The sequence below is a fragment of the Triticum dicoccoides genome, chromosome 5A (assembly GCF_002162155.2).
Source record: "Triticum dicoccoides isolate Atlit2015 ecotype Zavitan chromosome 5A, WEW_v2.0, whole genome shotgun sequence".
NCBI lineage: Eukaryota > Viridiplantae > Streptophyta > Magnoliopsida > Poales > Poaceae > Triticum > Triticum dicoccoides.
Genome location: NC_041388.1, coordinates 481,997,869 through 482,005,215, shown reverse-complemented (window position 1 = coordinate 482,005,215; position 7,347 = coordinate 481,997,869).

The following is a 7,347-nucleotide window of genomic DNA, read 5'->3' as shown; positions in this document are numbered from 1 at the left end:
TGTAGGTCTGCCAACGCCTCGTGCCCTCGTCGCGACACCATCCGGCCCTCGCCTCACCGCCGCCGTTCCTCGCGGCCTCGCCAGTCGCTGGCCAGAGCGGCGGAGCCCAGCCCGCCTTCCCTTCCCGCCCGACGCTCGCCTGGTCCTGCCGCCCGCCCGCCCCTGCCTTGACCCGGGCCGCCTGTCGCCTGGCCCTGCCGCCCGTCCACCCTGCCTCTGCAAGAGTCCGGCCCTTTGCCTTCCTGCAAAGCCGACGGCCGTCGGTGGCGCTCGGGCGCTCAGTAGCCAGTCTCCGGAAGCAGCACCGCAGCAACCAGCAAGTGTGCAAATTGATTTTAAGGTATCAAAACCCCCTAATTTTTTTATGTAGGGTTTGCTTTTTTGCACTATGCTATCATAAATTGGTGAACGCATGCATAATTTTCACATCATTTCTCCTCAATTAGCTTTATTGGTCGAAACTAACTTTTATTATAGAATTGTTGAAGAATGAAGAGGGCCGGAGACATTGTTTCTGTTTTCTAGAGAGAAGCTATGAAGATAGGGAAGAAGAAGAAGGCAGGGAGATGTGGCCGAAGAGCAAGCCAGAGAAGAGAAGTTTCCTTTGGAGTCATTGATCAAATTAGTCAAGAGCTTGAAAAAATCGGTTTGATGAGATTAATATGGAGTTGCTTTCTTGTATGTCGGAGAAGAGAGCATTTTCTGTCAAGAGCAAGTTGAGAAATAAGATGGGTGATAGTCTTTTGGATGATTGCCTAGTCACACACATTGAGAGGGATGCTTTTACCGAGGTGAATGAAGATGATATAATTGATATTTTCATGACAATGCAAAAGCGTAGGCCGGAAACATAGTCTTTTTGAACTTCTCAAGGTATGTATTATGGTCCATATAGTATGCACTATTTATGCTTCTTTATGAAAAACTTAGACTTAATTGAGAATTTTAGTGTGTTTGTAAGACAATAATGATCTATTTCTATGTGATATTGGTAACGTGGTTAGAATGTCCACATGTCATATTTCTTGTAAAAAAATTGGGGGTCGGACCACCCTGATGTCAAATGCTAGCTCCGCCACTGCAATGAAAACATATGCTACAGGACATATATGAGGCATCAAAAGGCATGGCATGATAGAGCATAACATGTACACCAAAACAACTCAAGTAGGCATCTCCAGATAATGCATGGAATTGATGGTAGCATCAATTTAACAGGGCATCACAATGTAACAGCTGCAGACTTAGCAAAATTCACTAAGACGTAGAAATCAGCAACATTAAGTAGCACACTTCACAAGCTTGTGCTAGTCACCACACATCACATAAAAATACATGGATTGCACCACTATAAAGATGGCATGAAAATGCTCCTAAAACATGTAGACATGTTGCACAAAAGATGCACACACAAATGCAATGAAAAAGACAAAACAACAACTTATGACAAGTTTCAGCAGTTAACATCATATAACACTTTTGCATCAGGGATTAACATGTCATGATGCATCCTAACATGCATGCAAACCATACCATCATGAAGAGCACTCCGAGATGAACATTTTGACATATCATAAGCTCAATTTGGACACACATGCACACATCTATGGCAGGTCAAATATGCTAACAAAATGCATGAAAACAGGGACTTAGACATATCAGGCATGAGCGTTGGATAACTAAAAAGTGCACCGAGCGAGATATAGGGCTGCTCACCCTAGGCTCGGCCCAGTTCGGCGTGGAGAGGAGGCAGGTCGGTGGAAGGGTTGGGCCAGGCCGCGCTGGGCCTTGGGGAGGGCGCGGCCCATGGGGACGGACGCGGAGCTCATCCTCCTCCTCATGCGCCCGCACGAGCAGGCAGGAGGGAGGCGGCCATGGCAGTGGACGGCGGCGGCTGGCGAAGGGAGGCCAGATCTATGGCGGTGGAGGCCGGATCCGGGCATGGGGTGCCTGTTTCCGGCGACGGCGGGGCCGTCTTTGGCGACGGTTGATGCAGCGGCGACAGTGCCCTGCAGAGAGAGAGAGAGAAAGGAGATGAGCGAGGGAGACAAGAGGGAGGAGGAGAGGTTGGGGCAGTCCGACCTGGGCCGTGGTCACCGGCGGGAGGAGAGGCGACGCTCCGGTGGTCTCGGGGCTCGCGGGGCGCGGGGACTGAGGCGGCAGTCGCCAGCGAGATCGGGATCGGGCTCCTCCCGACCCAGATCGAGCGAGGGAGGAGGGAGCTCGGGGCTGCGGGCTCCGGCGACGGGCGACTTCGGGCTTGCGCGGGCTGTGTCGGCGGCGATCGGGCCTGATCTGGGTTCTGCGGGCCGCGGGAGGTGGAGGGAGACAGGGGCTGAGATGGCGCACGGCGGTTGGCTGCACCTAGCACAGATGGCGGCGGGGGCGAATGGCGGCGCACCAAGTGGCGGATCCTGGGTGGTCGGAGCGGAAAACAAGGAGGAGCAGTGGCGCTGATGATTAGGCAGCGTGGAAACTGAGGAGGAGGATGGTTGCTGCCCAAAAATGGCAAGGGGGAGGTTTAAATAGGGAAGGTTAGGGTTTGAGGGGGTTAGGAGGGGTTTTCAGAGCCTCCGATCGCGATCTGACGGATCCGATCGAAAGGGGGGTTAGGTAGGCCTAGGTGGGCTGGTTTAGTGGGTTGTGTGGACGGCCTCGGGCTGAGAGGAGAGAAGATAGAGAGGCCCGACGACAGTTTCGGGACACCGAAAACATCCGACGCATAGACCGACTATACTGCGACTATGATTATCCGTTGGGGCATCAAATGAACTCCGAATGCGATGAAACTTAAGATGAATCTCGTCCTCGAGATTTGGGTTGGCTAGAAAATAAGTGTGGGTGGTCTTTCCATAGGTCTTCTTCTCGTTCCGAGGTGGCTTCATCCTTGGTATGGTGGCTCCACTGAACTTTGCAAAACTTGATAACCTTGCTGCGGGTAACTCGGCTGGCAAACTCGAGAATCTTTATGAGTTTCTCCTTGTAGGTTAGTTCACTCTCCAACTATATTGATTCCAGGGGCATTGTATCTCTCAATGGAACATCGGCCATCTTTGCATGGCACTTCTTCAACTGGGAAATGTGAAACACATCATGAACTCCTAACAATCCTTCTGGTAACTCCAACTTGTAGGCCACTTCTCCCATACGTTCCAGGACTCGGTATGGTCCTACAAATCTCAGGGCTAACTTTCCCTTAACTCCGAATCGTTTAACTCCTCGCAGTGGTGACACACGGAGTCCAATCTCATAGACTACCTCCTTGCGTTTAGTATCGGCATAACTCTTCTGCCTAGACTGACCTACCTTTAGTCTATCACAAATCAACTTAACCTTCTCTTCGGATTCTTTGGTCAAATCTGGTCCAAACAACTGGCGGTCTCCAACTTCATCCCACATTAACAGTGTTCTGCACCTTCTTCCATACAAGGCTCGAAAGGGGCCATCTTCAAACTAGCCTGATAGTTGTTGTTGTATGAGAACTCTGCGTAAGGCAAGTTATCATCCCAACTAGATCTGTAATCTAGTGCACATGCTCTCAACATGTCCTCCAGAATCTGATTGACTCTCTCGGTCTGTCCATCTATCCGTGGATGAAAGGCTGTACTGAACTCTAGCCTGGTACCCAAGTTCTGGTGTAACTGATTCCAAAACTTCGAAGTAAATTGTGTTCCTCTATCTGATACGATGGTGATCGGAACTCCATGCAGACATACGATCCTGGTCATATATATCTTGGCCAACTTTGTGCTCGTATAAGTAGTTTTCACGGGGATAAAGTGAGCCACTTTGGTCAAGCAATCAACTACTACCCAGATAGAATCATATACCGATCGGGTCCTGGGTAACCCAGTGATGAAATCCATGTCAAGTTTATCCCACTTCCAATCGGGTATCGGCATAGGCTATAATAATCCGGCTGGCTTCTGATGTTCTGCCTTCACTCTCTGACATACATCACATACTGCTACATACTCGGCAATATCCTTCTTCATACCTATTCACTAGAAATGTTCCTTCAAATTCAAATACATCTTGATGTTTCCGAGGTGAATCTAGTATGGCGAGCCATGAGCCTCCTGAAGTATTAACTTCCTAATCTCCATGTTATTGGGCACATATACATGATCCTCAAACCATAAAGTTTCATGCTCATCCTCATGAAAACCCTTGGCTTTTCCTTTGCTCATCTTCTCCTTTATCTTAGCAATTTCCTTATCCTCTTTCTGAGCTTCTCGAATCTTTCCCAATAATGTAGACTGAACCTCCATTGCTGCAACAAAACCTCTTAGAACTATCTCCAAACGAAGTTCCTTGAGATTATCAACTAACTCATGCGGTAATCCTCCGCTTACGAGGGTATTGACATAACTCTTGTGGCTCAAAGCGTCTGCTATAACATTGGCCTTTCCTGGATGATAATGTAGCTTCATGTCATAATCTTTTATTAGCTACAACCATCTCCTCTACCGGAGATTCAACTCCTTCTATGTGAAAATGTACTTCAAACTCTTGTGATCCATGTAGGTATCACAACGGTTTCCAATAAGAAAGTGCCTCCAGGTCTTGAGCGCATGCACTACAGATGCTAACTCCAAATCATGCGTGGCATAATTCAACTCATGAGGTCAAAGATGACGTGAGGCATATGAAACAACTCTCCCGTATTGCATAAGTACACCTCCAAGTCCTAGGCGAGAAGCGCCACAATACACTTGGAAATCCTTGCGTATATCTGGAAGAATTAGCACTGGGGTTGTAACCAAACGTTTCTTCAACTCCTGAAAACTGGCTTCACAATCTTCGGTCCATTTGAACTTGGTCTCCTTCTTCAACAACTCTGTCATGTGTTTCACAATCTTGGAAAAATTCTCAATGAACCTCCTATAATATCCTGCGAGTCCTAGAAAATTGCGGATCTCTCCTACCGAGGTGGGTGCCAACCACTCAGTGATAGACTGAACCTTGGTAGGGTCTACTGCTATACCTTCTCCTGATATAACACGTCCAAGAAATCCAACTTCTTTCAACCAAAACTCATATTTGCTGAACTTGGCATATAGTTGATGTTCCCTGAGCTTCTCGAGAACTAGTCGCAAATGTTCCTTGTGTTCCTCTTCATTCTTTGAGTATACCAAAATTTCATCAATGAACACCACAACAAACTTATCCAAGAACTCCATGAACACCTTATTCATCATACTCATAAAATAGGCAGGGCATTAGTCAATCCAAATGACATGACCGTGTACTCATATAGCCCATACCTTGTGGTAAAAGCTATCTTAGGTATATCCTGTTCTCGGATCTTCAACTGGTGGTATCCTGATCGAAGATCGATTTTGGAGAATACTTTAGCTCCTTGCAGCTGGTCAAACAAATCATTGATCATCGGTAGTGGGTACTTGTTCTTGATCGTCACTTCATTCAACGCCCGATAATAAACAACCATTCTCAAAGATCCATCCTTCTTTTCAACTAAGAGCGTTGGGGCTCCCCACAGTGATGAACTGGGTCGGATATAACCTTTCTCCAGTAACTCCTTGATCTGCTTCTTAATTTCCTCCAGATCATTTGCGGGCATCCGGTATGGCCTCTTTGATATTGGTCCGGTGCCTGGCAATAGCTCTATTAAAAACTCTATGTCTCGATCTGGCAGCATGCTTGGTAGTTCCTCTGGAAATACATCCGGGTAATGTTTCACAGCAGGCACTTCTTCCTGAACAACTCCCGAGAGGGAATTTACTTGGGTCCTCCTTGGCGCATGCCTAGATACATACTTGATCCTCCTTCCCTCCAGGGTGGTGAGTAAAATTGACTTACTAGCACAATCAATGTTTCCTCCATACTTTGATAGCCAATCCATGCCTAGTATTATATCCAACCCTTGTGACTCCAAAATTATTAGGTCTGAGGGGAAAACATGGCTACCAATGGTTAATGGTAACCGATCACACCATCGGTTGGCCATATACTCTGCTCCTGGCGAGCTTACTAACATGGGTGTCCTAGGGCTAAGGTTGGCAACTTAAACTTGTCCAAAAATCCCCTTGATATGTATGAATGCGATGCACCAGTGTCAAAAAGAACGAGAGCGGTAAATGACTTAATCAAACACTTACCAATCACTGCGTCAGGCTGATCTTCAACTTCCTCCACGTTGATGTGGTTCACCTGACCTCTGGTGAAGGGATTGGGCTTCTTTCCAGAGCTTCCATTTCCATTGCCATTCTTCAACTCAGAACAATCATTGGCGTAGTGCCCAGTCTTCCCGCACTTGTAACAGGTGACATGACTCAGATCCTTCTTAGCGGGTGTTGCTGGGTTGGAACGGTTCTAGCTGCTACTTGCTCCATTCCCATTTACATTCTTGGGGTCACTGTGGTTATGTGAGCTTCCTCCATTATGAGTGTGGCCTCCATGGTTATGGGTGTATCCTCCCGAGTTAGGGGTAAAGAGAGGCTTCTGCTGAGCTCCAGAATTATACTTCCCCTGTCCATACTTCCTTTTGCGGCTCTCTATCTGTTGTTGCTTGCCTTCAATCATAAGAGCCATGTGTACCAACTCCTGGTAGTTAGCAAATGTTGCCACCATCAACTGCATACTCATCTTGTCATTTAGCCCTTCCATAAACTTCTCCTGCTTTGCAGCATCTGTGGCCACATCATCCGGGGCATAGTGGGCTAATTTGCTGAAATCATCCACGTACTGCCCCACAGTACGATTTCCCTGGCGTAAGTTGCGAAACTCACGCTTCTTCATACTCATAGCTCCGATTGAGACATGGGCTGTGCGGAAAGCTTGCTGAAACTGATCCCATGTGACATTGGCTATGTGGAAAGTGGCGGTGTAATTCTCCCACCATGAGGCTGCGGGTCCATCCAATTGATGTGCGGAAAAGCACACCTTCTTAGCATCTGTGCAACCTGCGGTGGTCAGCTCCCTTCCAATCCTGCGGAGCCAGTCATCAGCAACAATCGGCTTGGTGCTACTGGAAAACACCGGCGGGTTCAATCTTAGAAAACAGGCTAAGTTGTTGTTGTTGTTGTTGTTGCTGCTGCTGCTGCTGCTGTTGTTGTTGTTGTTGTTGTTGTTGTTGTTGTTGTTGTTGTTGTTGTTGTTGTTGTTGTTGTTGTTGTTGTTGTTGTTGTTGTTGTTGTTGTTGTTGTTGTTGTTGTTGTTGTTGTTGTTGTTGTTGTTGTTGTTGTTGTTGTTGTTGTTGTTGTTGTTGTTGTTGTTGTTGTTGTTGTTGTTGTTGTTGTTGTTGTTGTTGTTGTTGTTGTTGTTGTTGTTGTTGTTGTTGTTGTTGTTGTTGTTGTTGTTGTTGTTTTTGTTGTTGTTTTTGTT